Source organism: Canis lupus, chromosome 3 (assembly GCF_011100685.1).
Source record: "Canis lupus familiaris isolate Mischka breed German Shepherd chromosome 3, alternate assembly UU_Cfam_GSD_1.0, whole genome shotgun sequence".
Classification (NCBI taxonomy): Eukaryota; Metazoa; Chordata; class Mammalia; order Carnivora; family Canidae; genus Canis; species Canis lupus.
In genome coordinates, this window is record NC_049224.1 from 38,674,648 (window position 1) to 38,698,474 (window position 23,827).

The window sequence follows — 23,827 nt, forward strand, 5'->3', positions numbered from 1 at the left end:
TTAATGCAACATAACTGAGCTTTCATTCTGTTGTTCTTTGGGCTGGCAAAATCATGTTCCCTCCCTGGGCCTCAGTTTCCTCATCCATGAAGACACTTGATCTAACAGAAAACCTATCTCATGATACCATAAACTTTCTTGTGTAATGGAACACATGGTTTCAGGCAAGGCTTGATCTAGCTGCTTGACCTTGTCCAGTTTTTCTTTCTCTCAGCCCTCTCTTCTATTATATCAGCTTCATCTCAAGACAGGTTTAGTAAGAATATTCTGATTGTGTATATTTCTGCTTTGGCAGTAGAGGATTTATAGTTGATTCTCCCAGAACTCCTGTCTTATTTAAAGAATAGTCTTAGGAAAATAAATTGATAAGGTTGGACCTAAAAAAACAGCAGATGACTGTGATAAAGTGAGACTAGCAAGAGGCAATTGACAACCAGTACCATCTGAAGGACACATTGATGATATATTGAGAGTATGCTTCTCTACCGGCCACCTGGGAACATTGCATGTCTGCCTGTACAGCCAGCCTCCAACCTGCCTCATAGAATGAGAATGAGAGACCTCGGTAGTTGACCGGCCTCAGTGATGGGTCTAGGTTGCAGTAATCTTTAGGTAAAAATGAAATGGTAATGAAATGCATCATTAAACCAAAGGTGGCTTTGCATGTGGGTAAAGGTCCTGGCACCTAAAGGCCATGCGTTTTTGAAGTTGGTGGGAAGTTGGTGAAAATGGAAGTCACTGCATATTGCCTACTCATGTCCCCACCATGCAAGCTGACTGTGGGATTCCCTGGTATGGACCCTGGTATGGCCACACTGTTCCCTCTTCCAGTGGGCTTGGATTGCCTGCCGTAAGTCTGAGATTTGGTGGGTGTAAACATTTCTGCAGACATTTCCAGCCCAGCCACCATCTCCCTGTGTGCTTCCCTCAGCTCTTGTGCGCAGTGGAATACACGGGGTGATCCTTGCTTGAGGAGAGCCCTGTTTTGAAAGTGAAATTCATTGCCTTGCCTTTCTTTTCTAGATGAGAGGCTGTGTATTGGTGGTGTATGTGTGGTGAGTAATTGGTTTCAGTGTTGACATGGATGACAATGCTAAGGATCCTGTCTGAATAATTCAGTTTGATGACCATGCATGGCAATTTTATTTCTTTCAGCTTTTACTGATATATTATTTTCGAGAGTCTCTTCTAGCATACTTTAAAAACTCAACCTCAACTTTGACTTCTGTCATAGAGGCTGGTGTGTCATAGATGCAGAAGCCCCCTGGGTATGTGGTACCATGAACAGGTGACCTCCAGGAGGAGTGTCGCCTCATGGACTCCCTCCCCAGCAGCAGCATGTGAAGGAATGACCCAGATGGGTTGGAGGGTCCTGGCCTGGGGACAGCTCTGGGGCAGCTGCGCTCCTTTACCTACTAGATGGAGGACCCCCTCTAGTTCCTGCAACACAGAGTTCTGTCTTCTCAGAAACTCATTAGTGGGGAAGGTAGGGACCCAGGGAATGTGTAGGAGGAGGTTTCAGAGTAGTTTAGTGGGACTTTGTGATCCAAAGCACCCAGGCGACTCTGCAGCCGCCACCCCTGGGCCAGGGTCCTGCTGAGGTATAAGTGGTGCTGGGAGCCCCCTGACCTATCCCAGAATCTGCCTCCTTCTGGGTTAATGAACTTCCTTCTGAAAATGCCGCATCCCAAGAGGGCACCCGGGCTCTCAAGCTCTGGTGTGAGGTGAGCTGGTAGATTTAAGAGAATGTCTACTGAGGGCTGCAGAGGCAGCATTGGTGGGTGTTCTGGAATCAGGTCATGGGACCTTTCCTAGGTGCCAGATGCTGTGCTGGGTGCTGTGAATGCTGACTTGGGTATGGGGTCCTCCTTCTGAGAGACTTACTGTGGGCAGTAAACAAGTACCTGATGCCTTCCTTCTTGGGGTGCTGGGGCATGGGGAATGGATGGGAGAGAGAGTGGTCTGGCTCCAGGGCCACAGGAATTGGGTGGCTTTGTAATAAGAGGCAGCATGTATTTTTCACCAAGTACCTGCTGGTACCTCATGTGAGCTGCATGACAATCCTGTGATGTCAGTTTTTAGGAGACTCGGATTATCCCCATTTCACAGTGGAGGCCACTGAGACTTCTGATCACAGAGCTCCTGAGTCCTATGCCAGCACTAACCACCAGGCCCCCTGATTGGCCTGTCTTGCTTTCCTCCCAAGGAGGGCTGACTATTGTTCTGAAGGCCAAGGAGGGACCGAGGGAGCTTCAGGATCCTGTGAGGTGGAATCCCGAGGCTCCAAGGGGTGGGAGGAACATGCTGCGGTCACAGCTCGGAAGCAGAGGTGGGCGCTGATATTGGGCCTGGGACTCAGAAGCCTGGCCATCGCCCTGCCTCTTGCCATCTCTTAGGGGTGCAACACAGCTTGGGCTGCCAGGCTGCTCTGACGCCTTGGTAGTGGGGCTGCTAGGGCCTCAGGCCTGGGGATGGTGGTGGCAGGGAAGCTCAGGGGCATCACAATGTGGGGGTTTGTGTCTGAGCTGGGCCTCCACTGGCTGGGAGGTTGTCCTGAGTGGCCGAGCCTGGGCTGTCCAATCTGTGCCTGCTCTGCAAGGGGACAGCTGAGTGTCCCAGGCACGGGGACGACTTTCCTCTCTGGGGCCACCTCTGATGCTCTCCCCTGGGACTCCAACACTGCCCTGTTTCCCCTCACTCATCCTGGCTCTCCCCACGTCTTCTCCTTCCCTTTGTCCCCCGGGGCCAGCTACAGATGGTGAGGAAGGAGAGCAAGCACAGACAGGTCTGAACTCTCAGTGGCCCTTTCCCAACAAGTCAGCCTCAAAAAGACAGCCCTGAGAGCATAGCTTGGACTTTTCTGTTACCTCCACAGTGTTGTTCGTTTGCTTTTTAAAAGGAAAGCAAACATGGAGTATATTAAGCATTACTGTTGCTTCAGCTGCCACTTCCTAGGGAGAAAAGTGGTTGTTTCAATTAAAATGGGTTTTGGACACAGTTCTTTGAATGAGTAGATTGCACAACACAGCACCAATTATGAGATAGTGGATTTAGGCGCTTAGGGAGGATTTCAGATAAGTGGTCTGGAAGTTATGGTGGTTCTTTGAGATTAATATACACTGGGTCTGCCAGATTGAACTGGTTCTGACTGCTTTTACTGGATTGGTTGACTCTCTCCCTCTCAACTGCTTCTAAGAAATGTATGTTTGTTTTTTCTGGAATCGGAAGGAGAGAAGGAGACATATGCAGAGAGAGACATGTGATGGTGCCCAGATCCTGGCTTCTGGGCAACCTTGCCCTTCTCTGATGGCCTCAAGACCTTGGAGGAGCAGCTGAGGGTGGGCCACCCCAGCCACTGCCAGACATCCCCCTGTCCCTGCTGGCCTACCTCTCAGGCTCAGACACACACTCTCTTAGCCTAGAAAGACTCCTTATTTTAATATGTTAATGAAGCAAATCATTCTGCTTCCTCCTCCCCTGCCTGCAACTTCCCATGACTTTCCAGCTTAGATGGGGACTTTTCTGGGAGAAACCATTCCCTGATCACCTGGAATGATGAAGCGCCTGTCTCTCATGCTTCCCTGTCTTTTACTATCCACTCTTTCTGTTAATTCATGTTGCCCTAACTCAAGTCTTTTGGATTAAATTTTTATTTTTATTTATTTATTTTTAAAAATATTTTATTTATTCATGAGAGACACACAGAGAGAGGCAGAGACACAGGCAGAGGGAGAAGCAGGGTCCATGCAGGGAACCTGACGTGGGACTCGATCCCTGGTCTCCAGGATCACACTCTGGGCTGAAGGCAGCACTAAACTGCTGACCACCCTGGCTGCCCTGAATTAAATTTTTATTATAAGATATTTGACATACAAAAATATTTGACATATTTATTTTAAAGATTTTATTAATTTATTTGAGAGAAAGAGAGATCACAAGCAGGGGGAAGGGCAGAGGGAGAGGGAGAAGCAGGCTCCACACTGAGCAGGGAGCTTGACACAGGATGAGATCCCAGGACCCCAGGATCATGACCTCAGGTGAAGACAGATGCTTAAGCGACTGAACCACCCAGGTGCCCGACATATTTATTATAAAATATTTGACACACATAAAAAGAATTATGTGGTAAATACCTGTGTACCCACAACCCACTTAAAGTAGAGAATATTACTGTATCAGTTATCTACTTCCATGTAACTAATTATACCCAAACTCAGTGGCATAAAACAGTAAACATTACCTCACACGCAGAGTCTATGGGTCAGAATCTGGGAGCAGCCCGGTTGATGGCTGTGTCTCAGGGTCAAGATGTGGGCAAGGGCCATAGTAATCTGAAAGCTTGACTGGGGCTGGAGGACTCACTTCTGAGATTACTTGCTGTGGCTCTTGGTGAGAGCCTGAGTTCTTCCGCATGGGGCTTCTCCACAGCGCTGCTTGAGCATCCTTACAACATGGTAGGCAGTTTACTGCAGGAATGAGGTGATCCAAGAGTCTCGAGAACACAGCAGTGACTTTTCTGACCTAGTCTCCTTAGCCACATGTTGTCACCTCTCCTTTATTCTGTTCACTAGACAGACCCAAGTTACTAAACCCAGCCCACATTGAAGGAGAGGGGAATTAGGCTCCACCTTTTGAAGGGAGTGGAAAAGAATTAGTAGACACGGGGCTCTTGGGTGGCTCAGTTGGTTAAGCATCTGCCTTCAGCTCAGGTCATGATCCTGGGGTCCTGTGTTTAAGCCCCAAGTTGTGCCCCCTAGCGGGAAGCCTGCTCCTCCCTCTGCCATTCCCCACTGCTTGTGCTCTGTGGCTGTCACTCTCTGTCAAACAAACAAACAAATCTTAAAAAAAAGAAAAAAAACAAGAATTAGTGGACATGTTTTAAACTATCATAATTAACCAGTATAACTGGAGCCCCTCCCTGACTGTGTCTCCTTGTTTCTCACACAGAGGTAACTACTATTGGAGTTTGGAGTATGTTTTAATTTACTACATTAGTCATTATACCTAGGCCTATGATTTCTGTATGTCTTTAAGCCTTGTGCAAATGATATCTAATGATACGGTTTTTATTCCTGTAGCTTGCCTTTTCTTTAACTCACATTATAACTGCAAGTTTCATCCATGTGAAAACGTGCAGCTGTCCTTTATACCTTTCCGCTATGTGGCATTTCATTTGTAGGAATGTAATACACTGTGTTCCTCATTGGTGGATGTTTTTAGATGGTTTCCAGTTCCTTGCTGCTACAAACAAGGCTGTTTTGAATACTCATGTATGTCTCTATGTGACCATGAGCTAGATTTTGTTTAGAATACTTAGCAATTGGAATTGCTGCGGGATAAATGTATGAATCTTCACATTTTCCAGAAGTCATTTTCCCAAGTGGGTCTACTAATGAATGTTTCCACCAACAGCATGTAGGTTTCCCCTTCCCTTTTTCCCAGATACCACTTGGTATCATCGGATGTTTTTAAGTTCTGTTAGTCTGATGGGCAAAAGTGGTCTCTACAGAGAAGTCTTCATTTGCATTTCTCTGCCTGCCAGTGAGGTTGAATATCTTTTCATATATTTATTGTCATGTATTTATGTATATTTATTTCATGTATTGATTATTCTGTGAATTACTGGTTCATACCTTTGGCTTCTTTGAATTTTCTTATTGATCATTTAATCCTTCATTTGATTTTATATATTATAAACATCTTTTTCTCATTTCTTCCTACCAACAAAACAGGAGCTCAGAGCATGGATTTTTGGGCCACACTGCCAGGATTAAGTCCCAGCTCTAGAATTTTTTTTTAAAAGATTTTATTTATTTTTTAGAGAGAGAAAAGAGAGAGAGGGAGAACATGAGTGGGAGCAGGGAGGGGCAAAGGGAGAGGGAGAAACAGACTCCCTGCTGAGCAGGGAGCCGACCCAGGTCTTGAACCCAGGATCTGGGGATAGTGCCCTGAGCCGAAGGTAGATGCTTAATGGACTGAGCCACCTAGGTGCCCCTCAGCTCCAGAACTTCTTGTGTGGCTTTAGGCATGCCCTTACTAACTTTTGTGTGCCTCAGTTTACTCATCTGTAAAACAGGGGTGACAACAACCTTGCTACCTCATGGCAGTGCTCTAAGGATTCAGAGGTGCACATCGGTGCCTGTCGCAGTAAGTGTGACATGGGCCAGAGAAGCCGATGTGCCGTGCATGGTCATATCAGACGGTGTCCATGCATCATCACCTCGCCCAGAGCTTTCTTGAGCACCGTGTCCTCATTTGATAAGGTTGGCAGGCACTGCCTCGCTCTGGCTCTCAGCCTGCTGGATGACCCTCCCTTCAGCATCGCTGAGCTACCTGAAGAGAACACAAAATCCCAGCCTATCTCCAGGGGACCCATGGTGGTAGGGGGAAGGGGATGGGATTGGAAGGCATCAGATTCCTCAAGGCAAAAATACAAGCCTCATTTGCATGGGAGAGAATAATAATGAAGTGAGCCTGGCAGATGCAGGCTTGGAAGGCACCTCTGAACACTCCGCTCCATCCCTAGGGTCCACTCAGACCTGCCTGAGCCCACCCTGCCAGCCCTCCTTTTGCCCTTCACCCTCGCCTCTTAAGACACCACTTCTGGCTGCAAAGTAGACAGTCCTGGCACCGTTTTCTGATCTTCATACCTCAGGGTTGCACTGTCTTCTCTGTCCCCAGAGCCAGGTGAGAACTCCAAACACAAGCCTGATTTCATACTGAGAATCATCAGAGAAATATGTCAGGTATTACAGTGTAAACACTCTGCTAAGAAGAGCCCTGGGAGCAGTGTTTATGTCCACAGAGCATCACTGGCTGCTCAAGGACAGATTTATTGAGGACACCTTTAGTTTCAATCTCAACATTAATAAGTCAGCTCAACATGCTGTAAGGAGCTCTCAGGTTTATTTGGTAGAGTCTCAGATGAGTTTACATAAAAGCAGACACAGAAAATATTGGATATTGGACATTAGAGCCAGTTTGGGTTTAGAGCCAATTTTTAGATTTTGAACTGGATCAAAATGACCTGTGTCTTTTCCCCCATTCTGCCACCTGGGTGGCCTCACAGGCTCCATGGAGAGGAAACAATCACCTTGAAAGAACAGTCCCTGTTTGGGAAACTAATCACGGATAAAGAGTCTCTGTGTTGGAATCTGGTGCAGGGAGGAAAGAAAGATCTTTCGCAACCAAGAAATCTGGTGGCAGAATATGACACATCCCCCATGACCGGTCACTTTGAGACTTAAAAAGATAAGCTTGCTTCTAAGAATGGAGAGTTTTGACCATTTCATTGGTAGTGACTTGTGTGTTACTCCTAATAAATGTAGTATTTTTAATAGTGGTTTTTAGAAGTCCCCCTTCTCCAACAAAACAATTGTTTTTGAAACTTTGTGACCTTTGAAGATGATTTTTAAATCCATTTTACTCCCAAACATTTGCTCAAATGAGAGTCTTATGGTTTGAGCTCCTTATTCTGCAGATGCAGCTTCCTGCCCAGAGGAGACAAATAATGCATTCTAGTTTTTATAAGTAAAATTATTAGCATCTGAAGACTTTGCCTTGCAGCTGTCTAGGAGACTGAGTTATTTAGAATTTTAAGATTTTTAGTTGTGTAAAACAGCCCATTGGTGTCCACTCAAGCTGGAACATTCCCCAACTCTACCATCACTGCTCCCCCAGCTCCCAGCCCACCATAACCTGGGCTGCATCATTTCTGTTCATCTGGTTCTGAAGACCTAGAGCTGCTCTCTGAGCCCAGCCCCTGTTTCCCCACTAGAATCATCTGTGGCCAGTACTTGAAATGGTTCCTTAGGGACATTTTAACTTTCCCTTGGAGTGATCCTGCTGTGCCCAACTGAGCACTGTTCTGGTGAGTCCTTCCCATCAGGAAGCAACAGACCCCCTGCCTTAGACCCACAATAAACCGGAGGAGCATCCACATCCTCACAATATTCTGTCCTTCCAGCCATACCTGTGGGCTATGTGCATCCCCCGGGGGCAGCTTAGTGGAGCTGTAATGCTAGATCCCAGGAGGCCTCCTCATGCAACAGTTTCTCTGCCAGATGCTGACCTCTGCCGGTTGCCTATTCCCCTCTGGAGACAGTCCAGTGCAGATGAGCCCTGTGGTCACATGAGCTGACCCACTAAGGCCACATGCGTGTGAACTCCTATTCTAAGCTCTCCACCATGCAGGGGTGCTGAGAGTCCCATGGACACCTGGCTTTCGGTGCTGGCTGCAGCCAGCAGGCTGGTACTAGAAAGAACCACATCCATGCTGGCCATAGTGTGCAGCTGATGTGCCCTGCCTTCGACGCTCCCTGACCTTTCCCCCATCATTCTGGCCACAGTGCTCTGTGCAGACCCTTCCCAGCCCTGTCCCAGGGCCTCTGCTCAGTGTGACCAGAGTCTTCCATCAGCAAGGATTTCACTGAATCTGGGTTATTATTGCTTATCACATTCTTGTACTTGCTCTACAATCCAATGATAACGTACCAGTTGGCCCCAAACCCCTGTGCCCAGAGCCCTGCCTCTATAAAGCACAGGGTTGCCCATTTGGTTCCAGGAAATGTGCTTCCATGGTGCACGTCCCCAGCCACTTTGTAAGGCTGTAAGATCAGCCTCCTGGTCTCCAGGCAGACTTCCTGCCTCTGTGCTGGGCATTCTCCCAGGACAGGGTCCGAGTATGGGATTCCATCAAACTGTGAGTGGTGCCTTAACTTTGCCAAGAAGATGCCTATGAAGTTTGGTTGTGACACCCACTTGCCCCAGCACAGCATGGTCTGTTTCAGGGCTGGCTTGTATCTCTTGCTTTGGGTGGAAGCTTGCTTGAGCGGCTCTAGCTGGGCCCATTGAGGTATGAGGCTTCCCATCTCGGGAACCCCCTCCCCAACCATGTGGGCTGCAGCTGGGCCCTGAGGGTGGCTTGTGGATTTGGGGCCTCCCATTGCCTCCCCTGACCTAATATCAAAGGAAATCAGCACATTTATGAACCGTCTGCTTGAAGCCACGGTTAGGATTTATGTTTACCTCCCAAGTGTCTGGAAACGCGGCATTTCAAAGGCTGTGTTTGATCAGAGCTCCAATTGATTGCCAGAAATGTGCATGTCGAATAATAGAGAACCTACAATGGCAGTTGCAGTGGGCATCCTGTGAGAGAGTTAATTAATCCTGACACCAAATACCAACTGCCTCAGCAACAGTAGTCATAAGATACTGTTGGTTGTAATAACCTCGTGGTACTTGAAGTCAGGCAGCTGGAGGGCTGTTTATTGGAAGTATTCTCTGTGTTTGAATTCTGCTGTAGATTCAGTACCCCAGGCGAGGGCCTGCCTTTCCTTCTGGACTAGTTCCAAGAACGAGGGTCTCCAGACCTCAGAGAATCCAGTCAGCATGCAGACAGAAGGAGCCTTTGTGGAATCTTCCAGGCTCCTATGGCTTTGTATGTCACGCCTCCCCTGGGAAGCAGGAATACAAGATAAGCTACCCTCCCCCTCTCCCAAATAACTTGTGGGTAGGCCAACAATTGGATAAGTGAAGTGTTTTAAATCTTATGGGAAGGCCTGTGTGCTTCATTTCCAGCCTGGGGCTTGGTAAGGATTGGGAGATTATTCCAAAAATGATTGTATGTTGCCGGGAGGAGAGCAGGCTCTCAGATTTCTGTCTAATCACAAATGGCCAGGAAGACCAAGGGGAAGTGACCTGGCCCTTGGTGCTTCCAGAGAGGGTAGAAAGAGGCTGGGACATGTGTTTGGCAGAAGTAGGAACAGCCAGACCATACATGGCTGAGAAGAAAAGCCATGGCAGGTGTAGGTGACTCTGTGTTCATTCCAGCTGCTGGAATTGCTGGAATGGGAAAAGGCCCTCCCTGATTGTGTCTAGCCAGGTCGGGGGACTCAGAGCCAGCAGGGACCAGCTGACACCCCCCCCCCCCGCCCCCCGCCAGGGCCTTCCTGGGTCTCTGCACTCATGACTTTGTTGGTTTTTTTTAAAGGTGAGCTGTCTGTCTAGAGACACAGTTCATTGAAGATAACACAACCCCACTTTAGCCAATGCAAGCCAGGGAGCCCCAAGAGAGTGGGCACAAGAAAATTCATATTTTTCTTTTGAGGAGATGGGAAGTAATGCTCGGTCCAAGTGATAGGTGACCTTGCTGTTGAATTAAAATGTTGCTGGGGAATTTAGAGAAGACAAACATGAAAAGAATGCTAATGAAGAGTTGGGGACCAGAGCTCAGAGCCCCAATTCCTCTGCCATCCACAAGGGATACTTGTGTGATGCCTATAAATAGACACTTAAAAACCTGATTCTAAATTGAGTTAAGATGTGGGCCTGTTTCCTCCTATGGAAAAGCGTTATGTAAGGTGCAGAGCTCTGCCATTTTTCCAAGGCAGCCTGACAACTCTGTGCCTCTGTTGGGAATCTCTGTGGCACAGGCGGGGGCTGCTCAGGCGACAGATGAATGAGACTCTTGTCCTTTTGAGACTTGCAGACTAAGGGCAGGCAGAGGGAGAGCTGTGGCTCCTGCCTTCAGGTAGAGCAATAGGACAGGCTTCATCTCCAGGGCAGGGAAGCCCAGCTGAGCCTGCAGACTAGCTCTGAGTTTCCCCATGGTGCTTCTGGGCTGGGAGGAAGTGGGAGAGGCTGGATCCATGGGCACATGGTCATTTCCATAGGCCCACCATGGCTCTGGGCATTGTGGGTGGCTCTGGACCTGAGAGGGGAGGTGAGACATGGCAGACATGTGCGGAGAATTCTAGCCTCTGCTGGTAGACTAGAGCTTCTGGGCTCTTCCCTGTAGCCCTCTTGGTCAAAATGGCCCAGAGCTAGAGTAGGGGATTCTGGGAGAGGAGAGAGGTCTTTCTTGGTGAACTGCTTGAGTTCAAAGAGCCAACTTGTAACAGAGTGAGGAATTGAGGCCCTGTCTAATGACCTCCAGTGAAGTGCTCTTGCCTCTGGACATGGCATTTAGTATGTGCACTGACCCTGGCATCACTTCTTTTTTGGAGGTCCTGGGATGGTGAGGTTTGGGGGTAAAGAAGGAAATCTGTTTGATGCTAATGTGTTTCCAGGCAGTGTTTTGGGTGCTTTGTTGCATTCACCTTGCCAACCATCTTTAAGATCGATCTTACTGTCCATGCTTTACATGTGCTGAAATTGAGGCTGATGATGTAAAGGGTTTTGAAAGGCAATAGAAGGACCAGACCTTTGGAAAAAATTGAGCAACTCTGTGGATGTTAAGTTCCCCCTGAGCGGAGCAAGCAGATTACAGATATATACACGGCTTGGTCAGAATGGAAGCATCTTCAGCCTTCTAAGGGATAACCAATCCATTTTTTAAAAAATATCTGGACCAGAGGCATCTATGGGACAGTTTGGAGTGGCAGGGGCCTCCCCCAAATTCCCTGATTAAAATCCACTGCTAGAAATGTCTGTCTGGGGAAATGAGAGTGGCTGTCAGGTTTCATTAAAAAAAAAAAAGTCAACACAGGGTCCAGGTTTTAGACCTTTGTGAGAAAGTAGAATCCATGTCTGCCTGTGCCAATAGCAAGACCCTATTACCTCCCCCGCCCCAAGAATGGTGTCATCCCTAGTGACTTCTGAGCCCAGAACCAGACTGGAGGTGAACTATCCTACCAGCATAGTTATTCATGAAATGCTCTTAGACCTTCTGTTGCCAGCAGATGAGGCCCCACGGAGGAGGCTGCCATTGGTGTGGTTTTGAAAGGAACAAAGACTTTCCTTTATAATGCCCTGTCTTTAGCCAAATCAGAGGGAGAAGAGGAATTTTTTAAAAAAATTTAATTCGGGCAGCCCGGGTAGCTCAGTGGTTTAGCACCGCCATCAGCCCAGGGTGCAATCCTGGAGACCCGGGATCGAAGTCCCACATCAGGCTCCCTGCATGGAGCCTGCTTTTCCCTCTGCCTGTGTCTGTTCCTCTCTCTCTCTCTCTCTGTCTCCCATGAATAAATAAATAAAATTAAAAAAATATTTTTTAAAAAAGAGTTTTAATTCTAATATAGTTAACATACAGTTTTATATTGAGGAAAACAAAAAGAATTTGGATGTGATGTTTATGACCAACAAATCCCTCTCCTCTTTACTATTCCAGGTTTCTATTTCTCTGGCCATCTTCTGCCCCTCACCTTGAGTTCCTGATCCAAACCAGGGCCTCTCCTTGAGCCCCAGGAACATTGAACCTCTCAGACTTCTGCTTTCAAAGCTTTGCAAATCTCTCACTATCCAAGAGGAGTGTGAAACCTGATGGCCTCTTTTCTGTTCTCTTTAAGAAACCTCCTTGCCCAAGAGGAAGGGTGGGCTGTGGACTTGAGCAGAGGAAAGGAGCCGTGCCCTGCTTTTCTTTCTGTTGCTTTAATCTCTCTTCACTGCCCCCCTCCAGCCTCCACAGGCACACCTACCTCCCTCTGAAAGTGTCCCAGAATACCGGTTCTGCACACTAGTGGGGTCAGGCTTTGTTGTGGGGATATACATATTCATGAGCGCTTTGAGGAGCTTCATTAAAATGCAGATAGTCTCTCCTCCCAGAGTGATACACAAGCCATTGCTTTATTGGCCCAACTTGATGTCCTTAAGGGCAATAATTATGTGAGGAATGGCTAAAGAAACATTTAGATTATTTGTTTCTGGTAATTTGTGATCATCTTATTAGAATTATAATCAGTTCACTTTTATAGGTAATTCAAAACCTCTCACTCATTACAATGTCTATACTTCTTGAAGGGGCTCTATATGAACACCCATGTCTTTTCTGAAACCCAAGTAATTTCCTCTATTTCCTTCTGTTTTATTCCAGAAAGATTTCATCATCAGGAGGTTTTGGGGAACATTACCAAACCACTTGTTTTTGGTAAGAAATACGAGGTCACCTTGTGTGGAGTGAGGTTTTGTTTCTGACAGGTGTGAAATGGAATTGTTTTACTCAAGAGATGCTACATTTCAAGTGGAACTGGGCATTTGTCACAGTTCTTTATTTCCTGGGAGGCTGTGGATGTGTAACTCAGCGCTAGTCTGCACACAGGGAGTCTGAGGGTAGGGCTGGATGCAGCTAAGGAGCCCGTGAGCACTGGGCTCTCTGCGGGGCATTAATTGCTGCCTGGGATGGATGCCTCTCCCAGCCACCCCCAAGACAACAGCAACACACCTTCCTCCCCAACCCCTCCTCACTAGACTGGTATTTCTGAAAACCATAGTCCTCACCAGATTCAGTGACTTATTTCTGTAACTCCTTTTTTTTTTTTTTTTTAATTTTTATTATTATTATTTTTTTTATTTCTGTAACTCCTACCTTGATTCCTATCTATATCAAAAATAGATAGATATCACTAACAAACACCACGTACAGCCTTTCACTATCAAGTTTGGGCAATGTTGCTAGTCTAACTAGATGTGTACCACCATTCCATGGGAGTACACATCTAGGATGCTGGGAGGAAGAATCTAGCTTTAATCAGAAAGAGCCCTCCTAAGCTTCTCAGGGATGAAGAATGGCCCTGTGTTGTGTTGCCATGTGGGTGAAGCTGGGTTGTGGTCCAAACCCACTGACTCATGGTCGGCACTTGGCTTGCACTTGCCTGGTAGGACCTATAGTATCAGATTTGCCCAAGTGTTTGTAGACCAGGGGCCACCTGAGCGCCTGGTCCAGGGGGACACTTGCAGGAGATGTGTTCTGGCTAAAAATATGTAGGTGTTCTTTTTCCTAGGCCAGAGACCCCCAGTGGCTTGGTTGTGGGGGAGCTGGTGTAGGAGATGGGTATGTTTGGAGAGCGGGGTAGAAGGCAGACTGTTGTTGGAGGTGAGGAAGCCCACCCAGGAATGAGCTTTTTGTCTTGATGCCAGAGCAGGTCTGAGCTTCAGATGGATTCCATGGGTTCTCATGCATCCATGGGAGGGAGCATCGCAGGGTTGGGATTGGGCAATGCCAGTGGTTAGCAGTCCCAGGTGTCATTTATAGGGAAGTATAGTGGGTTGGGGACTTCTGAAGGAGAGGGAAAATTTGGAGTTTCCCAGTGGGGAAGATCTTTGCCAATTCTGAGGATAGAAATGAAGACCAGCAGGAGCAGGGTTGGGATACTGCAGAGCATCAAGACCTGGGTCTCAGACCACTGTTTGGCCTCTGGTGTAGTAGAAGGACACAGGGACTGCTGTTTAGAGCTACTGAAAGAGCTAGTTTCTGTCTAGTTTTTTTTGTAAATTAAGGCAGCTGCATTTATTTCAGTTTCTAATCCAGCCTCTGTTGTATGGTAGTCACCCAAGAGCCCTGTGCTCTACACAGGCAGGAACTTGCCTCCCATCGTACTAGGGGGTGTTCTGGTCACGGATGTCCTGGATGGATTCTGTGGTGGCTTTTGGGAGTACGGAGGGTAGCACATTCGTAAGATATCTTTTTTAAGATTTTATTTATTCATGAGAGGCACAGAGAGAGGCAGAGACATAGGCAGAGGGAGAAGCAGGCTCCATGTAGGGAGCCCGATGTAGAACTTGATCCCAGGACCCCAGGATCACGCCCTGAGCCAAAGCAGACGCTCAACCACTGAGCCACCCAGGGGTCCCCATTCATAAGATATTTAAGAATAATCAGCCCCTATCCAAAGGAATCAGAGAGTGAAACGTCAGAGGAGCTGTGTGACTTTTGATGTGTTTGGGCAGAAGAATAAATGAGCATTTTTCTGAACTTTTCCTCAGTTGTTGGTCTTTAAAGTTTACCAATTTACTTCTGTGCTCTCAACGAGGCTTTTTCCATCCTGTTTGATTTTAGACGCATTTGTCTAAACATTTGTCAGCCTCACATGTAGGAGGTGTGTCAGCCACCCTCAGCTGTGACAGTGTTGAAGCGTTTTGGGGGATTCTGGGAAGGAGGAGATTTTGTTTATAACTGGCAGCAAGGATAGCTTGTAAAGAGATGTTCTTATGGGGAAGGGGTCTCACAGACTGCAGTGAAATTCCGTTCTGGGAATCCCAGGTCAAACAGCCAGTACAGTGTGTTCATCCTGTGGAAACTGTCCTCTCTGAAATTGGCTTCTTCAAGTTTAACTAAATGAAATTGGGGTTGTCATTGCTTTCTGATGGAGCCTCAGAGCAATTCTGTTTGTGCCTCCAAGGGATAAGGTATTTTTTTCTTCTGAGCTCAAAAAAGACCTAGTGGGATCTTTATGTATCCTGAAATACTCTAATAGTATCAAAATCAGCTGCAGTAGACAAGTCGTCTCGCTCTCTCTCTGATCTCACTCACCCATCTGTGGTGTAATGGGACTGCCATTTAAGTGAATATACTCATCACAATTCTCTACAGCTTCCCTGCAGAAAAGTATATTTCTTCCATGAGAGAAAAGTGGCAATGAGATGGATATTTTTAAATGTCAATTATGCTAGAATGAATCGCTGTGAGGAGAGCTGCAGAGAAAAGGGACCCGGGTTTATTTATTTTTTTCTACTGCAAATGACCCATACTGTAACATCAGAATACTAATACGCAGAGTCTGTGCCTTACATCTCCTCGTAGAATAACTTGGTGAATATGCTTCTGCTTACAATAAAAGTTTGGGGCTGTGTTCTATTTTTTTTTAACCCTGGGAGAATTAAATCCTTGACCTCACTGTCCTCTGATATCAATCCTACAGACTGTTGATCTCTAGAATATATGTCTTGTAATTACAGTTAACCCTTGAACAATGTGGGGTTAGGGACACCCTTGTATTGTTGAAAATCTGCATATAACTTTTGACTCCCCAGAAATTTTAACTACTAATCACCTACTGTTGACTGGAAGCCTTACTGGTAACATAAACATTTGATTAACACGTATTTTTTGTTATATGTGCTATATACAGATCTTATAATAAGCTAGATAACAGAAAATGCTATTAAGAACATCATAAGGAAGAGAAAGTACATTTACAGTACGATAGAGTATTTATTAAAAAAAATCTGCATATAAGTGGACCCACACAGTTCAAACCCACGTTGTTTAAGGGCCAACTGCATATAAATTTAGTGATTTCCTGGAGGAATGGTGGGAGAATTAATAAGCTATGTTTAAATCATAAGCAGTCTCAGAGAATATGTTAAGTTAGAAGATGTTGCATTTGTGAAAATGATTCCCTGAAATGATGTCAGCATGCTCTTGCCAAAGTGTAAACACATAAAAGTGCTGTGTAAAATCTGACCAGGAATGATTTTAAAGTATAAGACTCGGGATCCCTGGGTGGCGCAGCGGTTTGGCGCCTGCCTTTGGCCTGGGGCACGATACTGGAGACCCGGGATTGAGTCCCACGTCGGGCTCCCGGTGCATGGAGCCTGCTTCTCCCTCTGCCTATGTCTCTGCCTCTCTCTCTCTCTCTCTCTCTCTCTCTCTCTCTCTCTCTGTGACTATCATAAATAAATAAAAAATAAATAAATAAAAAATAATTAAAGTATAAGACTCAATGAAATTCCCAGCTACTAGACCTTAAAAGAAAACACAAACCTAGAATGTTAAGGGGAAGCTGGCATAAGGGCGAGGCAGTGAGATTCCTGATGGAAAGTTACAGTTAAGATTGTGTGATGTTTGTATAGGGAGGACAGAGGGATGGCAAGACAGGATAGTGAGCCTAATAACAAACTCTCACACGCGCAGAAACTCAGGAAGTGGCAGAGATATGTTATTGATCAGGTGGGAAGTGATGCAGGCCAACTGGCTGTCCTCATGGGAAATGATAAAATGAGATCCCTACCTCATATCATACATACAAGTAAATACCAACAGAATTAATGGCAATGAAGCGCAAGATACTAAAATGTATAGAAGAGAGTTTCTTTCTTTATGCCCTTGAGGCAGAAAAGGGTAAGATGCACACACAGGCACAGAAAAGACTGATTAATTAAACACCAATATTAGCAACTTCTTTAAGAGCAGAGACACTATATAAAACTCAAGGAAACTGCCACCTGGAATAAATATCTGAGATGCATTTACTGGAAGGGATTAGCATACTGTCTGTATAGGAAATGCTTCCAAATCAATTAGAAAAAGACAATGTAATTGAAAAAATGAACAAGTAATATGAAAAAGGAGGAGGTGAGGATGGTAATGTTGGGGAAACCTGAACAGTGTATTCATGGATGTTTGTTACGTTGCTCTCTACCCTGATTCTGTGTATTTGAGAAAGTTGATAAGAGATGAGGTTCTATTACACACCTCAATGTATGCCCACACAAACATCTCTGCTCTTGTGTTGTGTTTCCTTCTCAGCAGGGGGATCTTGCTCCTATTTACTAGCTAATCCTCTAAACTCAACTGGAATTCTTAGCTTCCTAGGCTTACTTTTTTATAGGTAGTGCTGCATTCATCTCATCATTGAAATGGTTAGGATTTCTTTTTTATTTTCTTCCTAGCTTTATTGAGGTATAACTGGTAAACAAAAAAATTCACATAATGTGTATAGTTTGGGAGGTTTGGCCATATGCATACACTCATGTGACTATCACCATGATTCAGATAAAGAACTTATTCATCACCTCCAAAACTTCCCTTGTGTCCCTTTGTTTTTTGTTTTTTTTCATAGGAAGAACACCTAACACGAGATCTACCTTATTAAAATTTTTTAAGGTACTAACCTTCCTGTTAACTGTAGACATTATGGTTAATAGCAGTTCTCTAGAACTTAGTTGTCTTGCACAATTGAGACTTTATACCTATTCAGCAGCTCCCCATTTCCCATTCCCCTCCTGGCAACCATAATTCTACTGTCTACTTCTATACCTTTGAGGAGTTTAGAAATAAGACGAATCATCTAGTATTTGTCCTTTAGTGCTGCCTTATTTCACTTAGCATCATGTCCTCCACGTCCATCTCTGTGTTGCAAATGGCAGGACTTCCTTCATTTTATTTTATTTTATTTTATTTTATTTATTTTATTTTTTTTAATTTAATTTAATTTTATTTTATTTTATTTTATTTTTTAAATTTATGATAGTCACAGAGAGAGAGAGAGAGAGTCAGAGACACAGGCAGAGGGAGAAGCAGGCTCCATGCACTGGGAGCCCTGACGTGGGATTCGATCCCGGGTCTCCAGGATCACGCCCTGGGCCAAAGTCAGGCGCCAAACCGCTGCGCCACCCAGGGATCCCCGACTTCCTTCATTTTAAAGGCTGAAATAATATTTTGTTGTACATATATACCTCATTTTCTTTACCTGTTCATCTGTTGATGAACACATGAGTTGTTTCTGTATCTTGGCTGAATGAGCCCAGCTTTGCACACTCATTTGCCCTGTTGTGTCAACAGTAGTGTCTCCATGAGAACTTTTTTTTTTGGCCCTGTGTGGCTGATTCCTCTTCTGTGTGCTTCTCCCCATCTTGACAGACAGGACTCATGGGCCACCCTCTTGGGGCGCTGGTTGAACATTAAGTCCCGTGTGAGCCTGCTCTGTGCTTTCCTGCATCACCATTGATCTCTCTGTGGACTTACATGCCTGCTTATTCTGCATTGTTCCCAATGTCCAGCCTAGTGCCTTGTGTATAGTAGATGCTCCAGAAGGTCTGGAGCTCTAGTCTTTTAAACTTCCAGAAGCTCATTAACTTCCTCTGTAAATGGGGACTTGTGGTTTTAGGGGGTGGTTGTGATAATGAACCACATCATAAATGGAGAGGACATGGCATCTTATAGCTCCCCAGTATTATTGGTATCCTTCCTGGGAGGAGGCAAAGAGACAGTCTTGAGCTGGCCATTAAGATATGCTTTCAGGCTTGGTTTGTGTATTCTCAAATACCTGAAAATGCCTGCTCTGACACCTAACTTTTTTTTTTAAGTTGCACTTATTAAGAGAGAAAAAATTTCATCAACACCTTCTTTTTTAAAAGATGAAAAATGTGCTAAGAAAATAGCACGATGAGCTGCTACTAGGTTGAGCCCAACATAATTAGTGTGATTAAATTGAAGGAAGTTAACCATTACTGTATGTAACTTTTTATTAATAATATTCAGATCCAATTAATTACACCCAGTTCTCATTAATTACATGAGTGTGTCAGCTGGCATTCTCAAACGTTATTCTGTGGAGTCTCATGAGATGTTCCTGAAAATAGTAATTTGCATTCAGATCAGGCTGGGACACACTGTACCGCCCCCTCTTGGAGAATCCCAAAGCACCCTGTTAAAGGCCTTTTGCAATCCTGCAAGAAAATAACTTATTTAATTCTGTTTAACTCATCATCTTCCAAACTGATTTTGACAACGTGTACTTCTAGATACACAAGGAAGTGATAATTGAAGTCAGAACAATTTTTATACCACAGCCTGTGCTTGGACTAGTTGATAAACAACATATATGTTTATGGAAACATTTCTTAAGTCTTCCAGAGTAGCACGACTGGGCTTTCCTCTGTTGTAGCAGAGCATACTGCCACAGTTCTGCTTTCAGAGAGCCTGGAGCCACTACAGATTATACACCTTTCTTGGACAAGTCACTTAATTTCCTTTGGTCAGTCTGCAAGGGAAAATGGAGGTGGCCTGCCGGCCCTTCAGGGTGGCTGTCAAAGTGAAAGTACTTAGAAGTGCCCAGCTCTGCTCCTGGACTGTGGAAGGGCTCCTGTGGTTGTTACCAGCTTTGGCAGAGGCCCTCCTTTACAAGGAAGGCCATGTCATTGACCATATCCTGGCCTCAGGGGTCAGGGAGAGAGCACCACTCACCTCCTGGCAAGGTCTTTATAGGAGGTTTGAAAGTGAACAGCTGACCTCCACTTTATTAGCCAGTGTAGGAATTGTCAAGTGTTTTGGTGGTCATACATACTGTCAAGTGGATTTTGGGGAGAGGTAACTCATCAGTCCTGTAGGTTATGCAGAAGGAGTGAAGTTTAACCTTTCATCTTGAAGGGGGAGTATACCTTTCTGGGAGAGAGGGAGAGGAAGGCAGAGTGTTCCAGGTAAACAGAAATACGTGTATGACAAGTGTGGAGACATGAAGCGGCCTGGCGGTTCCTGGGGAATGCAGCTGACCTTTGAACAATGTGGGAGTTAGGAGTGCCAACCCCCCTTGCCCCATGAGGTTAAAAATTTGTGTATAACTTTTGACTCCCCCAAAACTTAACTACTAATAGCCTACTGTTGACTAGAAGCCTTACCAGTAACATAAACAGTTGATTAACACATATTCTGTAAATGTATTATATACTGTGTTCTTATAATAAAGGAGGCTAGAGAAAAGAAAATGCTGTTAAGAAAATCATAAAGAAGAGAAAGTACATTTACACTACTATACTGTATTTATTGGGGGGAAAAAAACTATGTATAAATGGACCCATTCAGTTCAAACCTGTGTTGTTCCAGGGCCAGCAGTAGCTTGACGTGGCTTGTCAGAGGAGCCAGAGGATGAGGCAGCAGAGGCCAGACTGTCCTGTTCAGATGGCCACAGAGAACCCTGACAGGGCTTCACCAGAGGGCTGACACCATAGGTGTCTGTGGAAGGCAGGCAGAAGGAACAAAGGCCCAGATACCAGAGGCTCCTCATATGGTTCCCGGGGAGAGACGGTATGTCTTGAGTAAAGGCTGGTAGGATGTGGAAGAAAAGTTGACAACCATGTGGAGGGAGCAGAAGGTGGGAACTCAGAGGGTGTAGAGACCATATTTGAGGTGGAAAAAGAATTGTTGAATTCCTGCTTCATGAAGGACACCATGGAGCTTTTGAGGGGGTAGGAGTGAGGCTGAGCAGTCAGGCCCTTAGCCAGGCTGGCTGAGACCATGGGTGGGGGTGATCTCCATGAGAGGTGGAGGACTGTATAGGGAAGCCAGGAGCCTGAAGAGAATGGTGGGAAAGTGGGCAGGAACCAGGAGGGAAGGAGGCTGAGGATTTTCAGTAAGCAGGTGGGAGTCGCTAGAATTAAAAGCTTTTTCAAAGGCAGAGAAAGTGGCTTGTGGGATTTTTCTTTTTCATGAACATGGACTAAGAATGGGAGAAGAGAAAGGGGTGGAAACAGAAGGGAACAAGGTATTTTTCTGTGGAGGTGGAAAATTAATTTTTTAACTGTAGTTTGCGGCTGAGGAGAGAACAGATGCAGTGTGTAACAGACACAATGAGGAGGGAAAGTAGGAGGCTGGGGCACAATGAAGAGAGCTGCTAGTTTTCTGGAGGGAGCGATGGAGGAGAAGATTCTGAGACCTTTCTGGCCATGACCTCTGTTCTCTCTGGGAGGTGGGAGTCAAGTCTGTGAAGAGCAGGAAAGAGTCACCAGGATGGAAGTACGTTCAGTCTCTGCATTAATCTTTCGTAAAAATGTCTCCAGGAGTGGCAGGTGTACTTTGGGAGGGTGGGTTTGACTCATCCTGATTCTCGAAGTAGTTCCCAGAGACGACCGACCTCTACCTCTCTTTTGAGCCTTCAAAACAGAGAATATCTATGTGGCCTCCCAGGTCGTGGCTGAGGAAGACGACCCTCACTGGGGTGTTTGTTTTTTTCATGCTAGGCCTTGACAGTCCCACTTTGATGTCCTGCAGCAGAGTGGGGACATCATTGTATGGCAGGAGCATTAGGATGTTATTCCAGGCCGAGAGACTTGTCAGTTGCTGAAGAAAATTAGCTCCTGCGTGTGACAAAGTGAGATTTCACTTGGGAAAAAAAATCAATCAGCTTTGGGGAGCCAGTAGCTCAGAGATAAATCATAGCTTCCTCCCTTTCCTCAGGCCCCTGTGGAGATGGGGTGGGGTGCAGACTGGAGTTCATAGTACCCTGGCTGTGCCCACGTTCATTGCTCTGTGGCTAACTTAATGAAACCAAGGATTCTTTTCAGCTCTGCAAGCACCCGGTTGCCTCTGTTTTTCCGTGAGGTCCTATATTTACACAGGGCAGCTCCCTGGGTGGAAGGTACCTTGCAGATGATTTCACTTCTTCTATCAGCATACTCCTCTCCCCTATACCTCAGATCCAGAGGCAACAGTAGCCTTTTGTTATGGAGCACAGTCTTGTGCCAGACATAGGTATAATCAGGCTTCATCAGAGCTCTTTCAGAGACAGAGAGAGAGAGGCAGAGACACAGGCAGAGAGAGAAGCAGGCTCCCTATAGGGAGCCCGATGCAGGACTCGATCCCAGGACCCCAGGATCATGACCTGAGCCAAAGGCAGACGCTCAACCACTGAGCCACCCAGGTGCCCCGCAGCCCTGCTTTGTTGGGAAGGTTGCTTTGGGACCTGATGCCTCTTTGTTTTCTCATCCAACAAAGGAATTGGGAGGGTTAAGGAGGGAGTTTAATGGGCAGAGAGTTTGGTTTTGCCAGAGTAAAGAGTTCTGGGGATGGCTAGTCTCACAGTCATGTGAATATGCTTAATGTCACTGAGCTGTACAGTGAAGAATGGTCTAGATGGCAAATTTTATGTTATGTTTATTTTACCACATCTCGAAAAACAGAAGGAACACAGCACCATATTCTTGAATGTTATTAAAAGCATGGGGCCAGTCTCAGGGACACTTAACACATGTAGGTTCTACCTACAATTATTCTTCACACCCCTGAGTTTCTGCCTTTCCATCATCCTGGGACTTGGTTTCCCTCTCTGCTCTCTCCTGTTACTCTGCTTCACATGTCATTGTGACTATGTCTCTGTCTTTCTTCCAGTCTGCTCCAGGTGGGAAACTGTTCTCTATGATGGTTTTATCAGGAGGGAGTGTGTGTGAGAGTGTGTGAGTGTATATGTGTCTCTGTGTGTATGTATATATGCGTCTTGTGTGTGTGTTTATGTGAATGAGTCCCTGTAAGTGTGTGTGTGTATGAGTCTGAGTATGTGTGTGTGTGAGCGTGTATGAGTCTTTGTGTTAATGTTTGTGTCTGTGCATAAGTGTCTATAAGTGTATGCATCTATATGTTTGAGAATGTGTGAGTCTGTGAATGTGAATCTCTTGTACATACAAGTCTCTGTGAGTGTGTGTGTTCAAGTAAATGAGACTAAGTATGTATAAGTGTGTATGAGTCTGATTATGTGTCTGTATGTGAGTGTGAGTCTCTGTGTGTATGTATGTGTGTGTGCACACATTCATGTGAGTGTGAGTCTCTGAGTGTGTGTGTGTGTGTGTGTGTGTGTACCAGTGTGTGTAGGGGAAGCAGGCTTGATCCTTCTTCCAAATGCTGGACTGTTGAAAGTGAGCCTCGCCCGGGTACTGTCCCCAGATGGCCTTAACCCAGAGCACTGGGGCATCATAGAAAGCCTGGCTCACAGAAATGAGGGCAGTGTTTATCGTGCCGTGACAGCAGACAGAGCCCTTGGCTCAGAATGGAATCTGAAGAAAACTTTTAAAACTGAGCCGCTGCCCATAATCTGGTGGCTTCTCCAGTCTCCTGTGAGTTGCATTCCCCTTCCTTCCCACTAACAGTCCACACCCCATCATGACCACTAGGACTTACTAACAACGTTGTGACCGGAAAAGCAAGAAGGCTCTGGAGACCCACCTGTTCAAAGCCTATGTTGTTAATTGCATAATGCGCAAGACCAGCACTGTAGACTACCATATTATTTTTTTCAAATAACTTTTTTTAAAAAAGATTTTATTTATTGGGCAGCCCGGGTGGCTCAGCGGTTTAGCGCAGCCTTCAGCCCAGGGTGTGATCCTGGAGACCCGGGATCGAGTCCTGTGTCGGGCTTCCTGCATGGAGCCTGCTTCTCCCTCTGCCTGTTTCTCCTTCTGCCTGTGTCTCTGCCTCTCTCTCTCTCATGAATAAATAAAAATAAAAAATCTTAAAAAAAAAGATTTTATTTATTTATTCATGAGAGACACACACAGAGAGAGAGGCAGAGACACAGGCAGAGGGAGAAGCAGGCTCCATGGGAGCCACCGGGGCTGCCTTCAA

The 23,827-nt window shown here is 45.8% G+C and overlaps 1 protein-coding gene across 5 annotated transcripts in view; it reads left to right on the forward strand.

The window, feature by feature from the left end:
• APBA2 (amyloid beta precursor protein binding family A member 2) overlaps positions 1-23,827 on the forward strand; it is a 188,000-nt gene that overhangs the window by 61,564 nt on the left and 102,609 nt on the right. Inside the window, exon 2 of one of the 5 annotated variants that reach the window (XM_038532620.1) lies at positions 12,812-12,865. The exons of 1 other annotated variant lie outside the window; for it this stretch is intronic. The gene's annotated coding sequence lies outside the window, so the exon portion shown is untranslated. Of the gene's footprint in view, positions 1-12,811; positions 12,866-23,827 lie in introns of those variants that run through there. 3 more of the 5 variants (XM_038532616.1, XM_038532618.1, XM_038532617.1) reach the window with 3 other exon arrangements.